Here is a 25,655-nt window from a genome sequence, read left to right as displayed (position 1 = left end):
AAAAAGCACAACCACCAAAGATAATAACCTCCACATTACCATTTGAACCACAAGCAAACTGGCATAAAATAAAAAAGCACAGATTTACATGTGCAATGCAAACAAACAGTCATTTGGGAGAATAGGGCCCTGGGAAAGAAACAGCTGATTTGGAGGATCTTCACCTGAACAACTTTGTGAAGTATCTTGGCAAGTCTAATAAATATAGCTGTGGAGAGGGCTTTGAACTAAATTTCAACACTTTGAAGGTGGGCAGGGTGTGGAGATTTGGACTTTTCTTAAGAGAAACTAAAAGACAAAAGCAGAAGGGGGGGGCAACAGTAACTAGGTTGTGAAAAGAAGGGACAGAGTGTGCACAAACAAGTATGGTCAGAGTAGGGGAGCTGACATTAAAACTTAGAGGAGGAAGATTGAGGTTGAGGGTGATTTAAAAATTCAAACATAACGGAAGAATGTGGAGACTTTGGAGAGGGTGCAGAAGAGGTTCACCAGGATGTTACCTGGATTGGAATGTATTAGCGAAAAGGAGAGGTGGGACAGATTTGGACTGTTTTCACAAGAGGTTTCAAGGCTGAGGGGCAACTGTATAGAAGTACATAAAAATATGAGGGCTGTGGATAGCCAGATTCTTTTTATCCAGTGTGCAAGTGTCAAACAGTAAGGGGTTTTTGGAAGGGGAGGGGCAGGTTTAAAGTGAGAAGGAAATAGTTTAAAGGACACGTGCAAGGCACGTTGTTTTAAATGCAGAGGATGACAGGTGTCTGAAAGTCACTCCCAGCAAGTAGTAGCAGATATGATAGCAAAGTTTAACAGAAATTTAGACAAGTACATTGAGAAGCAGAGAATTGAGGGATTCTGATCATTTGCAGCAAATGGGATTAGTTTGAAATGGCATCGTGGTTGGCAAAGACATAGTAGGCCCAAGGGCCTATTCCTATGCTGTACTGTTCTATGTTTAAAAATAAAATTTGATAACGTGGTAAAATACATTGATGGAGGTAAAGCCAAGCTGATGGAACAGAAAGGGACAAAGAGCTTAAATGATAAGAGCGTGCAGAGTTTACAGTCCATGCAGGGAAGTGGTAAAAACAGAAAACTGAATTCCTTTTCTCTGAACATGCAAAGCATCTGCAAGAAGATCAATGAAATAGGGATGAAAAGAGAGATAAGTGATTATGATGTAATCACCATTAAAGAGTCAATGTTACAGGGTAACCAGGGTTTGGAAATATAAATTCCAGGGTGCATTAAATTTTGAAAAGACACAGATAATGAAAAATGAGGGATAGCACTGCTAATAGCATGTGTGAAATAAGACCTCAGGACACCAGAGGGTGGGGTCAATAAGGATGGAGATAAGGAATAAGAAGGGTTAGAAAATGCTGGTGAGAGTAGTTAAAGATCTTCTTACAATTATTACATGTCAGACAGATCACTAAACAGTAGCTTGTAGCAAAGACAATAAAGTATGGAATACTTGAACTACTTTCAACCTGGGCCAGTCAAATAGAGTATGCATTTTTTATAGTTTACTGGCACAATGAAGGAAGTTATCAGTGTGATTAAGAATAATAACACAGGGAGGGAGGCAACACAGGAACTGATAGACCAGTTATTTGCATTTTCCCAGTAACATCTATTGTTGGGAAAATGGTCGAATTCTTTATAGAGGAAGCAATAACAGGACATTTAGAAAAACTTAATGCAATCAAACAGAGCCAACAGAAAAGGAGAAGCATGCTTAATAAAGTTGCCATAGCTTTTTGAGGATTGTAACAAGCAGAGTTTATAAAGGGGAACCAGTAGATGTAATTTATTTGGATATCCAAAAGGCATTAAATAAAGGTGCCACATAAAAAATTACATAAGAAAAGAGTTCTCAGTATTGTGGGTAACGTATTAGCATGGACTGAGGATTGGTTAATACACGGAAAGCAGAGTTGGGATAAATGGCTCTTTTTTCCCTGTTGGAATGATGTAACTAAAGTAAGCTTCACAGGGTGAGGAAGGAAAGATCACATCTGTTCTTTCAGGTTCAGCATAGACCATACGATATCACCAAGTTATTTTTTGCAAGTTGAGATGAAGTTTAGGAATGTGTCTTTAGACAAAGTGTGGAGGTGCTAGAGTTGGACGAGGGTGGACAAGGTCAAAGAATCAAATGACACCAGGTTGCAGTCCAAAAGGTTTATCTGAAATTGTAAGCTTCTGGCGCTCAGCTCCTTCCTCCAGGCCTGGTATGATAGGGAGGTATAAGATATAGTACTTGTAAGCAAAAAGTTAACAACTGCAAAACTAGCTGTCCATGTTGAATCCTTTAATCACTTAGGAAGTAGAATGCTGATTAGAATGCAAAATCCAGATTCCTTTCAAGTCTTTGTCCCTTGACAATTAAAGGCTTTATCGTACAAGAGGTTAGACAATGAACTTTAAGTGTGCGGTCCCACTTCAAATGTATGTTTTAAGCTGAGGTCAGGATTTTTTTTGACAGAAAAGAATCGTGAATGCTATAACTACTTCCAGTTCGGAGATCGGAGGCTGAACGTCCAGGACCGCTGAAGCGCACATGCAGGAAAACTTCCAACTCATCCAGGTATAGGTTAGTCCTGATAAAACTATTTCTTGAGCATTTAATACGATCCCTTTCCCCTCCTTTACAATTTTCAATTCAAATGTGACCCTCCAGCAGAAAGGTTTGCCCACTCCTGTCGAGGAGCTGGTTTACAGCTGGTGTGGCTAAAATAATAGCAATGCAAGTCCTTAATAAGCTAGGCTGTTTATGACAAACCTTAAAAAAAGATAAAAATTATTGAAGTGGCACTATGCAGACTATTTCAATATCCCCTCATTAGGCAACATCACTGGTTGCTGCATGGAAATTGACATAACTGTCGAGAACCAGCAAAACCCAACTTCCTCCCCTATACATTTCTTCAGTAATTAGGAATGACATGCTGTTAAAACCTACTTAAAAGGTAATGATCTCTGAATAATTTTATATTGTGATTAATGGACAAATATTATTAAATGACAAATAATGAAAATCACCAGTGACCTGATTTTCAGACAGTAAGTCCTCACATTTCTGCTATACACGACTGGAGTGTAGACAACACAGAATAAACTAGTTCAGGACCTACGACATGTACTTGAACTCTGTGGGGGGGGAGAGAGAGAGACAAAGGAATGCTGAAAATACACATGTCCATCAGCACCCAGAAAAGTCGAAATTTTAGATTTGATCCATTCATCAGACATTACTTTGCAGTTGCACAGGGCTTTTTTCTGCAGGATGAAGCATCAGTATAAGTTTCAGCGTTATGATCCCAAAGATTGAATGTTTTCCTTGGACCATTAGAATAAATGATGAAGAAACTGGAATGTATTTTGTCAATCAGAAAATTAATTGATCCGAACAGTATATTTTTATTTTTAGATTCAAAGCAGCCAAAGACCATAGATTTAAACTGCGTCAAGACAGAATTCTAACTACAATGCAAGAAAAATCTATTGCCAGACTGGGAAACTGAAATCTCAATTACAGTCCAGGCTGATAACCATACTTGATAGGCTGCTTCACAAGTCTGCACTGGGTTTGCTGCAGTGAATGGAAAAAAGCCACTTTGCATGAGTGTGGGAAAGAGTCCCATGTTACACTAAAACAATCCATAATTCTCAGGGTGCTGCAAAGAAAAGTAATGAATATAAATAGACTTTCTTCTGATTTAATGAAATTTCTGAATGCATTGACTACATTTGTATAGTTTTTTAATTACCCAATGAAGCTACAAAAAAATGCTTTGGTTTGCAAAACATGCGGAAGGCAATTTGTAAATGGCCTGTTTTATTTGGCACCAGATTCTGCATCTTAGGCTGGGTGCCTCTGAACAAAATATATGATCAAATTAATTATATACACAAGATTCATACATGTACTGCTTTGAAATCATAGCTAAGTCTGATTTATAATCATAGCTAAGAATCATAACTAAGTAGCTAGACATGAGCACCTATTGTTGGTGCACTCAATATTTGGGTGAGTAGATTAATTTCACATTATTCAAGCCCCATTTCTATAACCTATCAATTAAAGAAGTCTTGCAATTAAACATAGCCTTGAGAACCTATCCATAGATGATGAGGAAAAATATAACTTATTGGTTAGTTATCCATTTACTTATCTGAGTGGAATATATTTGGTGCATGGAATATTAAAACATCAATATGAAAAAGGAGGTAAGATATGCATTCAGTTCTGTTCGTTCTACAATTAAATATATTCTTTATTTACTTCCAATTTACTCAAGTTTATGATGCTATATCCCCTGGGTTTTATTTTATTCCCTTATTTCTGTATAATTATGCACTGTAGTCATTAATTTTCCATAAATCTAAGCTATAATGTGTTTGGATTCCTTTATGTGCTTCACTCAAGCAAATTTATTCTCTTGTTAGCATCTCAAATCATTCATGTTCATTTTGTATGACATCTCTCATTTATCCCAATCTTATAAATGCCAGTGACCAAAGGTTTATTGTCTTATGGAATCTTGAAGACAGAAAATCTTAAAAGAAAAGCAATAACTTGTTTGAGATGGTTTAATAACCCTTTCACTTAAATTAGAAAGGACACCTAATAAATGTATCTTAAGATATCGAAGCCATGTTGTCATCAAAATGAATTTTTTTTGGATTAAACAAATAAGAAATTCATCTCACTTTATGCCTTGCATGGCAGCTGCTCATTGTATTAGGATTGTCCCAAGACCACCTCCTGAGTGAATGTGTTTAGTGCACCAGAATAAAATGGTCTCAAGTGCTTAATTTGTAGAAATGATAATACTGAAAATTTACCAATGTCAATGGATCTTTTCAGCACAATTTATAATAAAACAAACATAATAAAACCTCCTTTCTCAAGTTATTGTGTTTTCAATTCCATATACAATTCCAAGATAGAAAGCTGCAAGAGCAGATGATTAATGCAGCAAATACTGTTATGACATGGAGGTGAACCCCTTTTTATAAAACAAACCAAATTCCCAGAAAAGCTCACCTCACTTTGTAATCTGTTAAAATATAAGTGGCAGAGAACTCACAAATTCCGTTATTTAAAAATAATAACATCAATTTATTTCTTTTTTCAAAAAGTGAACATAAACAACTATTCACAATTCTAAGCCCCCCTTTCTCTTAACTTCTTCACTGCCTCCAACTTTATAACAGTATGTTGTTCTAATCAGAGACTCATTAAATTACATCAACTTAATTTCAAAACCACAGAGCAGCTGCTATCTTTGGTGTCTTTCTTCTTCTGGCTGAATATCTCCCTGGTTGTCTTTTTTCTTTTTACTGCAAGTATGTTTCATATGAAAAGGTACCTTTGATAGGGAGTGTTTCCTAATCTCAGAGAGCAAGATGAGCAGTTAGTCATCTGCTCTTGCAGCTTTCTTCTATCTTAAAATTATATATGAAATTGAAACACAATAACTTGAGAAAGGAGGTTTTATTATGTTTGTTTTATTATAAATTGTGCTGAAAAGATCCACTGACATTGGTAAGTTTTCAGTATTATCACTTCTACAAATTAAGCACTTGAGACCATTTTATTCTGGTGCACTAAACACATTCACTCAGGAGGAGGGTCAATGAGCATCTGCCGTAAAGTGAGATGAATTTCTTATTTGTTTAATCCAAAAAAGAAATTCATTGTGATGACAACATGGCTTCCATATCTTAGAATACATCTATTAGATGTCCTTTTTAATTTGGAGTATAAGGAGTTATTAAACTATCCCAAACAAGTTATTGCTTTTCTTTTAAGGTTTTCTGTCTTCAAGATTCCATAAGACAATGTGTTTGTGTCTCAATAGCAGTTGCTCTCTGACTAATTTTCAAAATGTCCACATTTTAATCCCCAACATCGGACTCTCTCATTGGTTCGATGTTGGCAAAACAATAAATTAAAATTCAATTGGGTTTTGATATCCTGGGGCATAATTTAAATTAATCAGTTAAATTCAATTTTTTGTCAGAACAGCAATCAAAATGCAGGTATTAATTTCACAGCCAAATATTACATATTTTCAATTTTCCATTACACCCCGAGACTGCCATCTAGTTATATACACAGGTGCTTATAAGCTCTGTTCTGAACAGCATTCACTCTCTCTTCAAGGTACAGTACACACCTTCAACTTCCTAACAATACCTTGACAATAACTCTGTAGTGAAGCCCAAAAGAAGGTCAATAACACACTGTTACCCTTCCAGCAGCTTCACAATCAAGTTGGTGCCAAAGTCCACATCTGCTGTGACAACATTACAGCTAAAAAGGTGTATTGTGTTTTTTTTAAAATGAAGATGGGTTGAGACATAGGTACCAAGCAATTTGCTTCAAGCCAATAAGATAAACAGCTTGTGAGGCCTGGGTTTTCTTTTTAAAGTTAGAACAACCTGAATGGGTGGAGTCAAGCTCCCACAAAACCAGGACTTTTTATTTGGCTTTCAGTAGCTGTGAGTTGTGAAAGCTGCTACATCTCCTCTCTCAAAGAGAAAAGCTGGGGTTATTTTCCTGCTGCTAGAGTTACATGTGAGACAATCTATTTTACTGCATAAAATATAAGTGGCAGAGAGCTCACAAATTCCATTATTTAAAGAAAATAACATCAATTTATTTCTTTTTTCTAAAATTAGCCAAAAATTTGCCTTTGCCAAGAGTGTTTATGTGATGCTACTATATTGGAACAGTTGCTGTTTAATCGTTAAATAATTCATTATTCGGTTAAGTATTCCACTAGAGTTATTCCAACCCTTGTTTCTTTTGTTTGTAGTTAATGGACAAAGTATGTTTTGCCGCAAGCTTGGTAGATTGACCAAACGAATTGCATGTGGTACTCAACTCCTGGCACTACCCTAACTTTTTCTTATTTTAAAGACTATTCTCTTTACATGCTTTGAGAGAGTTTAATCTGGTCCACAACATTGCACAGAGTATGAAGCCAGAGGAGCAGGGAGATCTTCAGAATAAATTCATCTCTAGTCTAATTTTTGTTAACATCTAGAAATTAACTTAGAATTAGTTTAAAATAAGTGAATTTTTGTTAGTAACTTATTAATAACTGAACTAGCTTAAGATACTTTCTCAGCTTCAACAGAGCTTTAACAAATTATTTTTCAGGGTTTAAATATAAGGGCTTCTCATTTCTGTTTGTCTTCAGTATAATGCAAAGCATTAGGTGAGATGGGGAACTGTAAATCTCAAAAAAAACACTGAATAATAGATGACGACAAATCAGGCTGAGGGGACAGTTGCTTTGTTCCCAGAAGGCACTGACACACCTTAGTATAGCTTTGTCTGATTTCATCAGTGGTCAGGGTATGACTGCAAGTCAGGTACATCATGGCATCAAGGTGGAGTGTAAAGTAACCTTAGCACCTGCATTTGTCCAACAGTTGTAATAGTTCTTGCAATTTGTATGGGGAAGAGCAGGTTGATCATGGCACCTTGGCACAGGAAGTCATTTGTGTGGGGGTAAATGAAGAGGAATGTAGTGATACTAAGAGACTATATAGTCAGGAATGACACCATACTCTGCAGTTGAGAGCAAGAATTTAAAAGGCTATGCTGCCTCCCTACTGCCTAGAAAACTGTTCAAGGCTGGAGGGGAACTTGCAAAGTGGGACGGGTCCAGATAGGTCTAAGATACAAGTAACAATAATAAGAGAGGCTTTGCATGTAAAGTATGTGAAGCTAGGCACTAAAGAGCCAACCCTCAGAAGATAGTAACCTTTGGATCATTCTTAACATATACATAAATGGACATAGGTTAAAGATAGGAGGGAGGGGAATTGCTCAAAAATTGGTATGGTATGATTGGGTTTCAATTCATCAGGCACATACACCCAGTGCTGGAGAAAGCGAGGATGCACCATTCAGATTAGACATCAGTTGAACCATGCTGGAACTGACAAGTAGAAAGGAGAGATGGTATCACGAAGGGGGAAGATTAAGTATAATTAAGGGAATGGCAAGACAAAGCTCAAAATAGTAATGAAGGTAATGATGAGAGTAGGAGGGGTGGTGATTGCAAACTCAAGACTGTGCTACAAACAATCCAGAATTTATAAAAACTGTTTTAAAACATTAAATTAAGAACTCTGCGTATGAATGCCCACCTCATTGCAATGAAGTAGATGACATTTCAACTTACGTAGAAATTCATGAGACCTGGTAGTCTTGACAGAGATATGATTACAAGTTAACCAAAAGCAGAACCATGTATATATCAGGACAGGAAGCAGGAAAAGCTAAACAAAAAAAAAACAAAAAACTGTAGATGTTAAAACTAAAACAGAACTTGCTGGGAAAACTCAGCAGACGTGGCAGCATCTGTGGAGAGAAATCACAGTAAATGCTTCCAGTCCAGTGACCCTTCTTCAGAACAGGGAACAGCAGAGAAATGGTGGTGGGGTAGCTTTGTGAATAAAAGGGTGCAGCACAGTGGCTAGCGCTACTGCCTTACAGTACTAGGGACCTGGATTCAATTCCAGCCTCAGGTGACTGTGCAGAATTTCCACATTCTCACTGCGTCTGCATGGGTTTCCTCCCACAATCCAAAGATTTGCAGGTTAGGTGGATTGGTCATGCTAAATTCTCCATTTATGCCTGAACTTTCCTAAGCTTTTAAGTTTTATTTTTCATTAAGATTCACTTTCACAATCTTTCGCTCTTTAGCTTAATTATGCAACTGTGCAGCTTGGCACAGGCTACTGGAATTGTGTGGCCAGAGAGGCAAAAATACTCACTGGAACCTGGACATTAAGATATTCAAGCTGTTGGTGACATATTTAGAGCCCAACATCAAAGATGTCCAGATGCTAGAGGCCAAGGAACATCTATTCAGCAATAGACAAGTTTAAGGAGTACAAGAACAAGGTCCACATGTACTGTGGACTGACCAGGGCCTGTTTGCCATATAACCAAAGTATATAGTGAAAGGAATGTTAAAGAAACTAAAGTCATTTATGTTGGATGCAGTTTTCAGTCAGATTCAATCTGATCTCTTGCAAAGCTCTATCATGATCTCGAGTATCCCTCCCTGTCAATGTCTGTGTAGCAACCATTTGAAGTCACTGTTTTTGTGGGGCTTGGTGACATATGCTATACTTACTCTCTTCTTGAATACTGTCATCAGATTTCCAACAAAACCACAAGCAATCTTCCAACCTCAGGTTCTATCTCAGATGTGCAAAACAATAATCTGTGGAGAATGTCAATCTAACTATTGTGGGTAAATTACAAAAAAGCTACCTTTAATTCAGTTACAATAAAATACTGAAACAATTAGTTAAGCTTTATTTAAATGTAGCAAATAAAATAAGACATCAAGTACACAAGTTCAGCCTCACAACCCAACTTGGCTATTGCCTGATTAAATGCAGAAAAATTTAGTCACAGTTTCAAACAACAATGTCTGTCTCTGGATGTCCAGTGTTTGATCCTTGGGCAATGTTGCTCTTCAAAGTTCTGCTCCCAAGAAATGCTGGAATTGAAATCTTATACAATTTTCTCTCCTTAAAGTTTGTGGTGTGACATTATTGATAATCACTTAGATTCTTTTGATCCAAAATAACAACTACTCCTCTATAACCATTAAATCAGCATCTTGCCCCATCAGAAGTAGCTTTTTCTTCCCCGCTATTTGGCATTGGTTTGTCTGTTTGAAGACACAACTTTCCTGTGATTAACTGCTTCACATTCTTTTGCAGGCAATCATTTGTCCTGGTGGCATAAGGCAGCCTTTATCAAACAATTGTGAAAACTGTTTTAAGTAGCTTCAAATCTTTCTTCTCCCAGGCATTACTAATTGCTTTCAATTCCTCTGTAACAATTTGTCCTTGTCCCTTGAAGTTTATTCCAGACAGCTATTGCTGCTTCTTTCAATCTATGAACAGTTATTAAAGTTCTGAAGTTTACAATATCACAGAACAGCAATCAATAATTCTTCACATCAATCATTATGAAGCAAGAGGTTGTGCCCTGACATGAGTGCACTTGATAAGGAACTCTGAGCTAAGTAACATTATGCAGATATAATTTGCAGATCTAAAGTGCAAATGCTACAAGGGGTGAGTGAAATACCCATGTGAGCACACCATCCCAAACCAAAAGCCAGCTTACATCACATACTGTGTCCATGCATATTTAGATTCCAGTGGAGATTGTGGCAGCTCCAACACCAGATACAAAAAAAATGCAGATATGGCAAATTCAGATGACATTTTTAATTTTGTCTCTTCATACTTTTTTGTGTTTGACAAGAGGCCAGCTAATGCAAAGTACGTAATGTTCACGATTGCTTAAGTCCACAATTTTTCAAAAGGATTCTTAAAATTAAATTCTTGCAAAAGGAATGATCCATCAATGAAATCCTACTTGATAGATGGCATCAGTGAGTCAACAGATGCACGATTCATATTATCACCCACAGCAGGCCCTCACATTCTAAGAATTATACTCCAGCCCCAAATAGAAAACAGAAACTTAGCCCACTCTGTGTGCAGTATTGCATAGTTGAGCTTGCAGCAACAATGGCATGGGTCATTGTCCTGCCTTGGAAATTACTTTCAGTGCCATTTAAGTTAATCAATGATCTTCTTCCATTTCTTCAGATTTCCATTTATGTTGCCGCCTCTGTGACCCCCACAGCCTTTCAGCCACCCCAGTTTCCATTCATGTCCTTTATGTAACTAATTTTCTCATTTGAGTCCATGGCTTTGCAAATTGCTGTGCCGTGTTCGCAAGATGACCTGTGAGAACATCTCCTCACGCAGCTTCCCATCACCCCCACGCTCGGAGATCCCACCCAATTTCAAATTACTCCTTTTACTATATTCCTTTCCTCAGCAGCCCAATCCATTGAATCCCAAATCCAGACTTCCCCAGGGCTCCACGCATTGCCCCTAACCTTAATGTCCTAAATCCTAGGTCTGACTTGGCAGGGCAGCTGTGATTGAAAGCAATTTAACCCCTAGACAAGTTTTTCCACAGCATCCCAACTGATCTACCTGCAATCCCTGGACTAATATCAGATGGCCTGCAAGACAGCCCAATCCCACCCTGCAAGGACACTGATCCTCAGACTACAGTAACACTTAGTGCCTAACTGATTGGGGCCAAACCCCTAGAATTATATTGGACCATAGTGGCTCAGTGGTCAGCACTACTGCCTCACAGCACCAGGGTTCCAGGTTCGATTCCAGCCTTGGGCGACTGTGTGGAGCTTGCACACTCTCCGTGTCTGTGTGGGTTTCCTCAGGGTGCTCCAGATTCCTCCCACAGTCCAAAGATGTGCAGGTCAGGTGAATTGGCCATACTAAATTGCCCATAGCATTAGGTGCATCAGTCAGAGGGAAATGGGTCTGGGGAGTTGCTATTCAGAGGGTCGGTGTGGACTTGTTAGGCCGTGGGCCTGTTTCCATACTGTAGGGTATCTAATCTAATCTAATCAAAATGGTCCCTGAGCTCCAAAGTGAAATCCTGAAATGGTATCTAAGCTAGTTCAAAAGCACCCAATATTATGTGGATAGGCGGATTTTACGATGACACATTGCGTTGATTAAGGGCAAAGAGTACATTGTCCATGTTGCATGAAAGGGAATGGCAGTGGAGGTGGCTGGAGGACCTGATGTTCTTGTCAGGAATTGGCGCCAAGCTATTCAAAGGAGGGACAGTGGAGAATTGGGAGGATAAAAATGAGGCAAGATTAACTAATGATAAGATGCAGATGTATAGAAATAGCACAGATCCTGCTCATTAGCTAGATTCAGAGCTTAACCCTTTAAACTTTAAGGGGAAAATCAGAAACAGTTTTCTCCGCATTGAGGATCTGACTTTTCAATTTGACATTTTTCCCAATTTTCTTACCATTGTCAATATTCATAGTTCACAATAAAAATACATTCCCAAAATGTACAAAACCAAGTAAACCCAACTGTGACTATCAAAATAAATCAAAGACTGTATTAGAAACAGCAAATGGTCTGTAACATTCCAAATAAATGGAAGCCTGAACAACTTACAATACTGCAATGGAAAACCAAGAAACTGATGATGAAAGGGAACACAGAAGAGTAAACTAACAAGAAACATAGAAACAAAAACTTTTACAGTTACGTAGAAAGAGAAAAAACTGGCAAATCAAATGTAGATTCATAAAATGCAGAGTCAGAAGAATTTATAAAAGGGGCATAAGAAAATAACAAAGAAAACAAACAATATTTTTTGCCTGTAATCATGGAGAAAAATATGAAAATCCTCCTAGAAACAATGGAGGATAAGTGCAAACAAGGAAATACAACATATTTATATTAGTGAGGGAAAAAAGCTCAAGAAAAATTAATGCAATTTAATTATAGAAGACCATGGGTATCCAGGAATATTCAGGGATGGATAACAAGGAAAAGAAAGAGATGCATCATAGATTTTTTGTAAAAAAAGTGCCAAACAATGGAAGCTCCAGAACAGTACAGAACGTACAGAAGAGAGCTCCATAAAGCAATTAGGACAGCAAATAGAATGTATATAAGAAAATATTAGTGGACAAGATTAGAGAGAGTCCCAAGATATTCTACCAGTATATCAAGGGGAAGAGAATAACCAGGGAAAGAGTATAGTCAATTAGGGATCAAGGGGCAGTCTGTGCATGAAGTCAGAGGACATTGGTAGGAGGTTAAATGAATACCGACATCTGTCTTTACTTGGAAGGAAGAGGATGCAAACACAAAATCTGGGAATCTCTTCAGCAGATTGACACAAGCAGCAAGGAGGTACCAGAGGCAGTGGCAGATTTACAAGTGGACAAATTCCCAGGTACACAGATGAGTTGTATCACACGCTACTATGGGAGACAAGGGAGAAAATTAAAGGGTATTGACAAATTTGCAAATAGTCTGTGGTACAAAGGAGATGGAGGACAGCTAATTTCATTCCACTTTACAAGAAGGGAGGTAGAGATGGAGTAAGAAATTATAGACCAGTGAAACCAGTGGTAGGGAAACTATTGGACACATGATACAAGGAAAAATATTTCCATTCAGAAAGACAAGATTTGATCAGGGATGGTCAGCATGATTTTCTTCAGCGGGAGGTCACACTTAACAAATCTAGTAAAATTTTTGAGACATTACTAAATGTTTGGAAAAGGTTAGGACACTTGATGTAGTTCACATGGATTTCAATAAAGTCTTTGACAATGTCCTGCATAGAAAAATGATAAAGGCAAAGGCTCATGGAATCTCAGGTAATTTGGCAAGTTGGAACCAAAATTAGCACAGTGACAGGAGACAGAGGCTGATGGTGGAAGGCCGTTTGTATGACTGGAGTCTGGTACACATTGATGTACCACACGTTCAGTGCCGGGTCACTTACTGTATGTGAAATTCATAAACGTGGTAGATGAGAACACGGGGAGCGGGGAAATGATAATCAACTATATGGATGAGACAAAGATTGGCCATGTGGTTGACAGTGAGGACAAGATATTAGGCTACAGGAGGATATATACAGACTGGACAGATGGGCAAATCAGTGGCAGATGGTATTCAACACTGACAAATTTGAGGTGATGTACTTTGGAAGAATTACTAAGATGAAAGAGTACTCAAAAAAATGGCAAGACATCAGAAAGCTCTATGGAACAGAAGGATCTTGGGGTACTTATCCACAGATCCTTGACCGTGGCAGGACAGTTTAGTCAGGCAGTTATGGCTATGTGTATATAGGATGTTTGCCTTTATCAGTCATGGCAAAGATTATAAGAGCAGGGAACCTATGGTGAAGCTGTGCAGAGCTTTGCTGAAGCCACAGCCGGAGTACTGTGAGAAGTTCTGGTCACCACAGAATCGCAAAGATGTGATTGCACTGGAGGAGTTGCAAAGGAGATTCACCAAGATGTTGCCTGGGATGGAGCATTCAGCTATCATTGGAGGCTGGATAAGCTCAAATTATTTTCTTTGGAGCAGAGAAGTTTTTTTTGGGGGGGGTGTTGGGGGTAGGTCAGACCCCCAATAGAGATATACAAGCATAGACAGGGTGAAGAGAGGCAATTGTTCCCCTTAGACAATGGGTCAATAACAAGGGGACAGAATTTTCAAGTGAAAGCAGGAAATTGACAGGGGATTTGAGAAAAACATTTTTCACCGAGTGTGTGATGGGGGTATGAAATGCACTGCCTGGAAGGGTATTTGATGCAGGAAACCTCAACCTTCAAAACATACTTGAGGATCACTTGAAGCGTCATAACATTAAAGGCTATTGGCCTAGTGCAGTGAACTGGGATTAAAGTAGTCATATATTTTTGGTGGTATACAGAGTTGATGGTTTAAAGAACCTCTTCTGTACTTTGCGATTCTACACAGATAATGCCCTGGACCTGATGACCCACATACCAGTGTGTAGTACATGCATTGATGATTATTTTTCAAAACTGACAGACTCTGGAATTGTCCAGAAAGATTGGAAGGTGACAAACATAACCACATTATTTTAAAATAGTGAAGGGAAATGGGCCACAGACTTGTTAACCTAAAATTAGTTATTAGGTAAATTCAAGAAACTACAATAAAGGATGTGATAACAGGTTCCCTTGAAAATAATGGGAGGATTATGTAGGGTCAATATGAATTTTTGTAAGGGAAATTATGTTTGACAAACCTGATTTTCAATTTTCAAGATATTAATTAGCAGATTAGATAAAATGGAAACCAGATGTGTTATAGTTAGGTTTTCAGAAAGCTTTCAATAAGTTAATTCACAAGAGGTTGATAAATAAAACAGGGGAACAGATTGGTTTAAAGGAATGCATTATCGTGGCTAGAAACCTAGTTAACAGGCAGAAGTCAGAACAGGAACAAGTGGTCTCTTTGCAGGTTGCCTGGTTATACCTATTTGATACTGTAAGGATCAATATTTGGGTCCCAGATATTCACAACCCTCAATCAATTTGGATATGGGGGACAAATGTAATATTTAGAAGTTTTCAGTTGACAGGTGGTTGAAGAGCTGAGAAGTATGCAAAGGTTTTGGAGAGGTTAGGTGATTGAACAAACATCTGGTAAATGGAGTCCAAGATTTGAAGTTAACCGCTTTGCTAAGAAAAACAGAAATATACAGCATTTCTTCAACTGAGAAGTGGCCAAGTGTTGAATTTGGGAATAAGGTGTTGTGACGATGCTATGACCTTAAGAGGTGTACTTTGTCCCATTTCTGTTTCTGAAGGGAGATTGAGAGAGAGGGGTGCTAAGCATCTGTTCCAAGCCAATAAACAGCTTGTGAGGTCTTGTGTTTTTTTATATAAGTTGACATAATAGAAGCAGCACAAATAGATGCAGTCAAGCTCCCACTGAAACAGGGTTTCAGTTTAGCTTTCAGTTCTTGTTGGGGTCTTGAAGCTGCCATACATATCTCCCTGCTACAGAATAATGAGTACTCTCTCTGCCGGAATTCTTTTTTTAATATTATCTCCTCCTGGACTGGAGAAATAGTGCATATGAGACAGTTTATTTTAATGACTTTGCCTTTGCCAAGGGTATGGTTATAGAATGTTAATATATTCAAACAGTTGTTGTTTAGTTAAATAATCTATTATTGTAATAGGTTTTCCAAAGAGTTAAATTATTCCAAATCTTTTATTTGCATTTTAACTATAGGGTAAGGAATAGCATGTTTTATTTAAAGCTGCGTAATGTAACAAATCAAATTATATCTGGAGCACAGCACCTTACCCTTGCCTTTAAGAAAGATAAAAGTTAGGGTCCAGGCTATCTCCTTGATATAACTGAGGTGGTTTTGGTCTGGTCCATAACAGTACCTTCAAGTAGCTGAAAGTGTTCATGCAATTATGACAAATGGAATTTTGGCTTTTACTAAAAGATGATTGAGCATAGGACTAAAAATGTATTAATTGCACTTATATAGCCTTGGCAAGACTTCACCTGGAATACCTTGTACAGTTTTTCATCTTCTTACCCAAGATATACTTGGCATCAAGGGAGTGCAACGAAGATTCATTGACTGAATGGCGAAGCAGAGCCAATGGACTGAATGGCCTAATTCTGCTCCTATATCTTATTGTCATCTCCCAAAGGGTAGTTTCCTTTCTTTACCAGTTGGATGACTTCTAACCTCAAACAGGCTTTATGGTAAAATTTCCCGGGGGAAATTTCTACCATCTAGCCAAAGCTCAGCAAATCTTCCAGTCTTGTTTAAATAAAAAAGTGTGAACTTTCACTCAGATTTTGTATGGCAAACCACTGAGATGGTCTCTATTCCTCTATTTTTTCCTTTTGGATCCTTGAAGACTAATATCATCTCAGAGATTCAGTGGTACAAGAAAATTCACATTTTAAGCTGATCGCACAACAACCTCCTCTGGACTCTCTCTCTCACAAAGTTGATCCTCATGTCAATCTGAATCAGATGGCCTCACATCCAAATAGAAGTGTTTATTAGTTAATCTTTAGATTCCCAACTTCATTCTTTCTTGAAACTGAACTGATAATTTTAAGTATAACCTGTCACAAAATCTGACATCTCCGACACCATCCTGTGATCTTGGAGCCAAAAAACAACTTTGCACCTTCTTTCCTATAATCTTGAATACCCAATGTCACAGGCCCCTATTGTTGCTTTTTGTTTTAAATTTAAGACAGTCACACAATATTAAAATACTATAAAGCCTCACATTACAAATACTTTTGCAGTGCTAAAAAAATTGAAAAATACGTAAAACAACAGTGCTGGCAGATTGAAATTGAAATGCATCATTTCAGCATGGATGAGTTGGACAGAAGGGTCTCCTTCCACATTGTACAACTCGACAACTCCATTTACCCACTAAACCTACTTTCATGGCACATAACCATGATTTGAAGGTGTCTGATCAATGTCCATCAAATAAGATTTAAAAAGCTGGCCATTATGTAAAGTTTGTATTTGCAGGTGTGACATGTAGCTCCATGCATATATTGTGATTCAGTGGGTAAATGAGCAACATGGTATTACACTGAAGTTCCAGAAAAGGTGAAGCTGCTCTCGTAAGTGGTAATGTATTTCTAAAGGGTGAAAACTTATGAACATTTTGTGAAGCTTTTGTAATTGTTACTTAACTGTTGGTTATATTGTTATTTTCTTTCTTATTTTAATTCCAGCCTGATTGTCTGATCACATTATAGTTCATGAAACTGTACAGTTCTCAAATATTTTGGAAAACTAAACTCGTTGATGCAGAAAACCTGAAAACCTCAATCCCAATATTTATGTCGCCACTTCTCTTGTGCCTAATACTGAACTCTGCCATTGCTCTGGAGGCTTCACACTATGATATTGACAGAGTCAAAGTTTTCTGGGAACTTAGCAGAATATTTATAAATTATTCTTTGCTTCAAAATATTTGAGAACTACTGGACACAATATCAGGGTTACAGTAGGAACTTAGAATTCTGAATATGAGGGGGGAGAAAGATATTACTGAACATTGTTGAAGCAGTCAGATTGAGTGAAGCTGTTGTTGCCACAACCATTCCAATAATCTCTATAATTCAGGTGATCATGAATTCCAAACCAATTGCAGTGGGACAACTGAAATTTTTGACATGAAAATTATAACTGTAGTGAACTTGAATGGAGGAAGAAAGTAAATGATTGAAAATATAATTGAAGAATTGTTTGAGCAATTTGATAGCCTGATTTTCAACACATTCTTTCTCAGACGTATACAACAGTCGAAAGCATGGGGGGAAAAAATACCTTGGCAAAAGCTTTCCCACTTGTTACACATCTGACTTTAGGTGATTAATTGATAGAAATTGATTGTTTTAATTAGTTCAGTTGTAAGTTGTGACTACCAAGAGTGAGAAGGCAAAATAGCTAGGCTGTGGTTTTTCCTCAAATAACAATTCCTGTTTAATTTGTTCCCATTTGTTAATCTCAAATTTGACTGATAATCTAAATTATGAAATTATTTTAATTAATTGCACTTTTTCAACCAATTATTGTGAAAGCTTCGATACACAACACTGGTCAAATATTCACATTTGGAAGTTAGAGTTTCAGAAAAGGGTAATGTGACAGTTGCAGAGAAGACACAGGTTTCGTATCAGCAACATATCTACATAAGAAGCTGACTGTACCAAATGCATTACTGAATTAAATGACATCATATTACATGAAACTGAATGCTCCACAAACATGTTACATCATTGCTGCGCTCAAAATTTTAAAAATTAAGCTGTGACCGGTTTTCAAATCAGACAAGTCAGTATTTGAGTGGGCTATAGCAAATTTTTAAACTATAAAATCAAAGTAGCCGTCTCTTTCTTCTTTGCTTTGGTGTCTCAACTGTGCAGTATTAGTTATTCACATTAAGATTATTGATCAATTTTCATCAGCAAATAATGGCACCCCTCTCTAATCACATCCTGTCACTGATTCTGTTATTAGTTTTGGAACACGTTGCAATCATCAGCAGAAATAAATCTGATGTCTTCCTTCAGAAAGCTCAGTGAAGCAATTAAACGAAGTGTAGAGGGAGATGGCACAAGGCAAGGTGACACTAGGCACCCAAGATGGCCACTGAACCATCAGTTCATCAACTCGACATACAAGATGGCCACCGGATCACAATATGGAGAGAAACAGCAGAGCAGATACAGACACTGCTGGCAGTCGCCAGAACGCCAGCACAATGCACTCACAACCCAGTTGATTAGTTCAAGGCAGGTGGGGGAGAGAATACACGTGAGTAATGAACACTGCCCACCCAAGTGTCTGGGTCCAGCCAACAGCTCTTATAGAAATGCTAACAGCTCGATACAGACTCAATACGAAATGCTAATAGGCAAAGCTGCAGTATTCGTCCTTCTCAGGAAGAGTGATTAGCACCCATTACTACAGCAATGGATTTCCGTGCAGACATTGAAACTGAATGTCTACATAAACTGACAATGACCATGCAGAAATTAACAAAGGCTGTGCTGGAACTGACAAAGACTGTATCGAAACTATCAACGATTCTGCAATGATTGCCATAAACAAACCAGGTTACAAAGACAATAATCTCATCATTGACCTATTGTTTCACAAGACGTATAAAAAGTTTCTTGACACGTGCTCCGGGTCAAGAGAAGACTCGCAGCTGACCACTGTGCTATTGGTATCTCTCTCTCTCTCCCCAGAGCTCCGGTATTTCCTTGAGCAACAAACTCTGTCATTGAACCCCGATTCTGACTCAGGCAGGCTTTTCACCACAACAGAAGTAACTACAAAAGAGTGACCTTACTTCACAATACAGACTGTCAGAATCTGTAAAGTGAGTATGTAAAAATTCACTTCATAATGATCAGTTATTAATATAATAGAGTAGATTCACCTGAGTAAGTCAATTTTAAGTTTCATTTCTGTCACTACCTTCTAGTTGATTTGTACTCATGGCAGAATTTGCACTTCAACTGCAACAAAACTTTTACAATACACATCAACTTACTTACAGATCCCCAAAAGATTGGAATAAAAATGTTTTTTTCAGACAAGTTTGCCATGATTCAAATAGCAAATATTTCCAATGAAATAAAACTTGATTTTCCCAGTTCCCAAAGGCAATTTGAATCACAGATGTGATTTCACTTGAATACAATCTAGAGCTCACTTACAGTTTACAGGTGCTCAATATCCTGCAAACCTCACTCCTACATATCTTTTTGATGTTCACATTCTGAAAGAAAAACAACCTATTGAACAGTTCAGTGAATCGTGAAGAAATCAACCAACAGATTGAAAAATACCAAATTAATAAAATGAACAAACCGTGTAGCATTAAAACATTTATGAATGCACATACACAATCTGCTCATTTCTTCAGATTCTGATATCTTAATAGCAAATAAAACAAGTTGCACAAAACTAATTTTTATTTTCTATCAAATTATACAAGTAAAAAGATGAACTATTTAAAGCATAGTTTCTGATTGAAGATTCTGTTTTTCCCAAAATGGCACCTTTAATAAGATAGTGCTAGCGATGTATTTCTTTTTGTGGCTGTTTTCCAAAATTGTCCAATGACCAGAAGCTGTAGTTTTTCCTTTGGTAACTATAGGAAAGAGATTAGCCACATATTGTTGAATTTTACTTTCACAATACAAGCATGATCAAACAAAGTATTTAAAAACATAAGCCATCTACAGAAATTGCATACATTTGGCATTTTTTCACCATATTGCAGTTTTGAATCAGAATATTGAGAAGGAAATTCAGCTGTGCGACATCAATAATTGGAAAGGAAAAGTGTATTGAAATATTAATCCTAACATTGCAGCAGAGAAACTATTTTTATATCAATGCTTATATGATTCATCCAGTTTAGTTTGTTATCTACTGTAACCACCAGGACGTTGACAGGGAGGTTTCAGCAATGGTAACACTATTGAAAGGGGCAATAGTTAGATCCTGTCATTTGGAGTAATTTCCTGGCATGTGTGTGACATGCAAGCTACTTGCTGCTTGTCAGCCCAAACCTGGATATTATCCAGGTGTTGCTGAATTTGGACAAAGACTGCTTCCATTTTGGATGGACATTGTGCTGAACATTGAAATCATTCGTTAACATTCCAACTTCTGAGGCACTGATGGAGGGAAGGTCATTAAATGAAACAGCTGGAGATTTTTGTACCGAGGGCGTTAAACCAAGGAGCTTCTGAAACTGAGATAACTGACCTCCAACAATCAAAACCATCTTCCTTTGCATGAGATTTGACATCAAATTGCAAGGTGTGTTTTGTTTCACCACGATTCCCCTCAAGTTCACTTTTGCTAGGCCCCCTTGGTGTCAAGGGTTGTCACTCATACCTCAACCTTTCAGCTCTTTTGGCCATATTTGGGCCAAGGTAGACAAGCAGTAGGCTGAAAGAATGCAGCAATTTAGGCAGCATCAGGAGGTGGAGGAGTCAATGTTTCAGGTATACTTCTCCAAGACTGGGGGTGGGTGTAAGGGGAGCAAGTCACTTCAAAGTATGCCCACTTTGAAGACATTCTCTGGCAGTTCCCCATTCCTGATGAAAAGTTTACGCTCAAAACAACAACTCTACTGTTCCTCAGATGCTGCCTGATTAGCTGTGCTTTTCCAGTGCTGCACTTTTTCCCTTCACAGTCTTCACTTTCTCCCAGTTCCCCTTTCACCCACCACTCATCCTGAAGAAGCGTTACACCAAAAACATCGACTTCTCCACCTCCTGATACTGCTAGGCTTGCTGTGTTTTTCCAACCTCCTGCTTGTTGAACTTGGATACCAGCACCTGCAGATTTTTGTCTCTAACCATATTTGGGCCAAGGCTATAATGAGGTCCACAGTTGAATGGTCCTGGTGACACTCAAATTGAGCATTAGTCAGCAGATTATTGCTAAGCAAGTGCTGTTTAATGTTGATGATCTTTCTACCACTTCACTGATGACCAAGCACATAAGGGTGGGGCAGCCAGTGACCAGGTGGAATTTATTTCACCTTTCTTTGGATAATTTTCCACATAATTGTTGTCCCCCTCCTCCACCTCCTCAGTTGAAGCAAAACACTCAGAGACAGTCTGGCTTTACCTCCTTCATCTTTATTCTGGGTCCCGGAGGGAGAAAGAACAATTGCCCATGTGCACAGTGACACAAGTTCTTGGTCATCTCTGGTATAGCAGTTTCTCAAATGAACTGTATAGTCTTTTTATCAGGAGGAGCATCCAGATAAGGCAACATACATATTAATTGGGTGACCATTACAACCAACGAGTATCAATAGTAAAGATTAAGCCATCTGCTGTTACAAAATGAATAAATGACTGCACATAATGAATACTTTTCACCTTGTTAACCAATGTTACATACTGAATGCTACCTCATCTTGTTAAATGCCTCAACATAATGAATGCTTTTCCACCTTGTTAACCCATCACCCTTGCCTCCAGCACGCAATCGGTAACTGCAAGTTCTTATCTGATCATGCTCAGCTGAACCTCTTGTTTCACAAAACTCAGAACTTAACTCTTTCCCTGCCTGCTTATACCTTTACACATTCTCATGGCGAGGTAGATGTCTGTGTTGGAGCTGTACTGGAACAACTTAGCTAGGAGGGGTTCTGGAGCATGTCTTCAGTACTACTGTCACAATGTTATCAAGTGCCATTACCTTTGCAATATCCAATGCCGATAGCCATTTCTTGCTATCTTGTGGAGTCAATCGAATTGGCTAAAGATTGGTATCTGTCACATTGGGGATCTCCGCAGGAAGCTGAAGATCTTTTTCACCATCATTGAGTATTGCGATATTTGTGGAGTCTCCTCTTCCAGCGAGTTTCCACCAGCATTCATGGCTGAATATGGCAGGGCTACAAAACTTCGATCTGATCCACCGTGTTTGATACAGCTTAGCCCCTTCAAGCATTTGCTGCTAATGTTTGGCATGCAAGTCGGCTTGTTTTGTAGCTTGATCAACTTAACACCTCATTATTAAGTGTACTTAATACTGTTTCTTGTATATCCTTCTGCACTTATTAAACCAGGGTTGATCCCCTGGTTTGATGACAATGGTATAGTGGAGGATGTGCCAACCATTAGCTTACAGGTTATGTTAAAGTACAATTCAGTTGCTCCCGATGGCCCAGAGCGTCTCAAGGATGCACAGTTTTGAGTTAGAGTCCTGGAGTTGTACAGCACAGAAACAGACATTTCGGTCTGACTCGTCCATGACTACTAGATATCTTGAATTAATTAGTCCCATTGCCAGCATTTGGCCCATATCCCTGTAAACCCTTCCTATTCATGTACCCATTCAGATGTCTTTTAAATGTTGTAACTGCATCTGCCTCCATCAATTCCTCCAGAAGCTCATTCCATACATGCATCACCTTCTGCCCGAAAAATTTGGTCCCTTTCAAATCTTTCCCCTCTCACCTTAAACCTATGCCCTCTAGATTTGGACTCACCTACCCTGGGAAAAATACCTTGGCTATTCAGGAACAATAACAGACATTGTTGGAAAAGCTCAGCAAGTCTGGCAACATCTATGGAGAGAACTCTCAGTTAACATTTTGATTTCCCTCCATTGATGCTGCCAGATCTGCTGAGCTTTTCCAGCACTTTTATTTTCTGATTTGCAGCATCAGCAATTCTTTCAGCTTTTTACCTTGGCTACTCAATCTATCCATGCCCCTCATGATTTTATAAACCATTATAAAGGGCACCTCTCAACCTCAGATGCCCCAGGGAAAACAGCCCCAAGTCTGTTCAGCCTCTCCCTATAGTTCAAACATCCAAACTCGGCAACATCCTTACAAATTGTCTCTGCACCCTTTCCAGTTTCACAACATCTTTCATTTCGCAAGGAGACCAGAATTGAATACAATATTCCAAATAGGCCTAACCAATGCAACATGACTTCCCAACTCCTATACTCAAAGCATTTATTAATAAAGGCAAGTGTACCAAACATCATCTTCACTACCCAACCTGTGACTCTACCTTCACGACAACATTCCCCAGGATGTTACTGTTAAGTGTATAATTCCTATTCTGACTTGCCTTACCAAAATGCAATATATCACATTTATCTAAATTAAACTCCATCTACCCCGCCTCAGCCCACCTGATCAAAGTCCCACTGTATGGAGGTAACCTTCCTCACAGTCCAGTGCACCATCAATTTTGGTGTCATCTACAAACTTACTAATCATTCCCCTGTATTCAAATCTAAATAATTTAATTAAATGACAAAAAGCAGTGGACCCAGCATGATCATTCAGGCACACCACTGGTCAATGCCACCAGAGTGAAAAACAATCCTCCGCCATCAATCTCTGTCTCCTACTTTCAAGCCAATTTTGTATCCAGATGGCTAGCTCTCCCTGGATGCAACGTGATCTAACCTTGCTGAACAGTCAACCATGCAGAACCTTTTTAAAATGATTTTAAGTCTATATAGAATTCACCTAAAGGTGTGCAGAGTTCTGGAATCCACATTATAGTAGGGATATAATTGCATTGATAGGGTGCAAAGGCGAATTACCAGGGTTGTCTTGGCTGAAGAGTTTGACTTATTGTTCTTCTTGAAGTAGAGAAGATGGAAGGGATTATGATTGAAATTCATAAAAGTTTGGAGGAGAACAGACAAGGTGGACAGGAAGAACTTTTCCACCTTAGGAGGGATCAATGACTAAGGGCAGGACATCTCGAGGGCATGTGAATAAATCCTTTTAACTGGTCCCTTATTGCTTTCAGTAAATACAGGTTACATTTTAATTAAAGCAAGATATAGTCATGTGCATAAAAGGAACTTTACTCTTTGTTCAGAACATCAGATTGAAAGGAGGAAAGCCAATTCACTTCTCACCTCGTTGTAACAGGCTGCAGCACATACTAGATTCAGACCTGATACAAAAGCAGAGTGCCAATAAGCAGTGAAAGGAAATATTATAGTCATTCCTGAGAATATTTGGGTTACTGTAAATCAATAATCTCTGCCTCAGGACATAACACCATGAGTCCCTGAAGGAAGTACCTTCAGCCTAAACATCATGGCCTTGCCTCCATATATAGTTAAGACCAGGACTATTGTGTGACAATTCCACAACATTTAATTTAGTTTACAAATCCTCTGAAACTGAAATAACTCATGCCACGTGCAGCAAGACATGGATAATATTGAGCTGACTAGTAGCAGATCATATTTGTGTCCTATAAGCACGAGATACTAGGTATTTTTAAATCAACCTCTAGCACGTGCACCCACAACTTCTATCACTGCACTATAAGAGCCCTAGACATCAGATAAGCCTCTTGAAAACCAGTGATTTCACAAAGTCTTCCGCTGTGCCAGCAATATTGTGACATCATAGACTTTGAACAGAGGATGGTTACTCTGCAGCAGCGATTCAGTGGTTAGCACTGCTGCCTCACAGCACCAAGGACCCAGGTTCAATTCCAGTTTTGGGCAATTGTCTGTCTGGAGTTTGTATATTCTGCCCATGTTTACATACATTTCTGCCTGGTACTCCAGTTTCCTCCCACAGTCCAAAGATTTGCAAGTGGCTAGGCCTACTAAATTGTCCATAATGTCAAGGGATGCATCACTGTTCCTTCCTCAGATCTAACACCACTGTCAGAGCACTATTTCCACATCAACTAATGCAGTCAAACTAAGACCAGCTAATTTTCAGGGCAAGCTTTGATTTATAGCGAACATGACTTTTCCAGCATAGCACGAGTGTTGAAAACATTTCTAAGAATCTCTGCTTCTGATACTGTGGTACTACAGAATTCTGAATATAAAATGGTACCAATTTTAACCAGTTACAGATGGTTGAATGGTTTACTTGTTAGGTGTGACAACATTTTTCCTCCTTGATTAATTTGATGAGACTTTTAGGCTAGATATGCAGTACACTTCAATTTGGTACAATGTAATTTAAGTTGAAATTTCTTGAGCTCAGAAACTGGTTCAGCTGCACCAGATGGTAATGTAACAGCAGCCGCCTATGTTTCCCTTGGTCAGGAGCTTCGACATTTTCTCTAGGTTGGTTTTATTTAAATAAAACACTTTGTTTGAAAATAAAAAAGGGTGCCTA

General features: G+C 38.4%; 1 protein-coding gene across 3 annotated transcripts in view; it reads right to left on the bottom strand.

Annotated features, from left to right (window-relative positions):
• sdk1a (sidekick cell adhesion molecule 1a) overlaps nucleotides 1-25,655 on the bottom strand; it is a 903,166-nt gene that overhangs the window by 698,068 nt on the left and 179,443 nt on the right. The window lies entirely within an intron of this gene.

Source organism: Chiloscyllium punctatum, chromosome 40 (genome assembly GCF_047496795.1).
Source record: "Chiloscyllium punctatum isolate Juve2018m chromosome 40, sChiPun1.3, whole genome shotgun sequence".
NCBI classification, from domain to species: Eukaryota; Metazoa; Chordata; class Chondrichthyes; order Orectolobiformes; family Hemiscylliidae; genus Chiloscyllium; species Chiloscyllium punctatum.
This window is presented reverse-complemented; position numbering and strand designations above follow the sequence as displayed.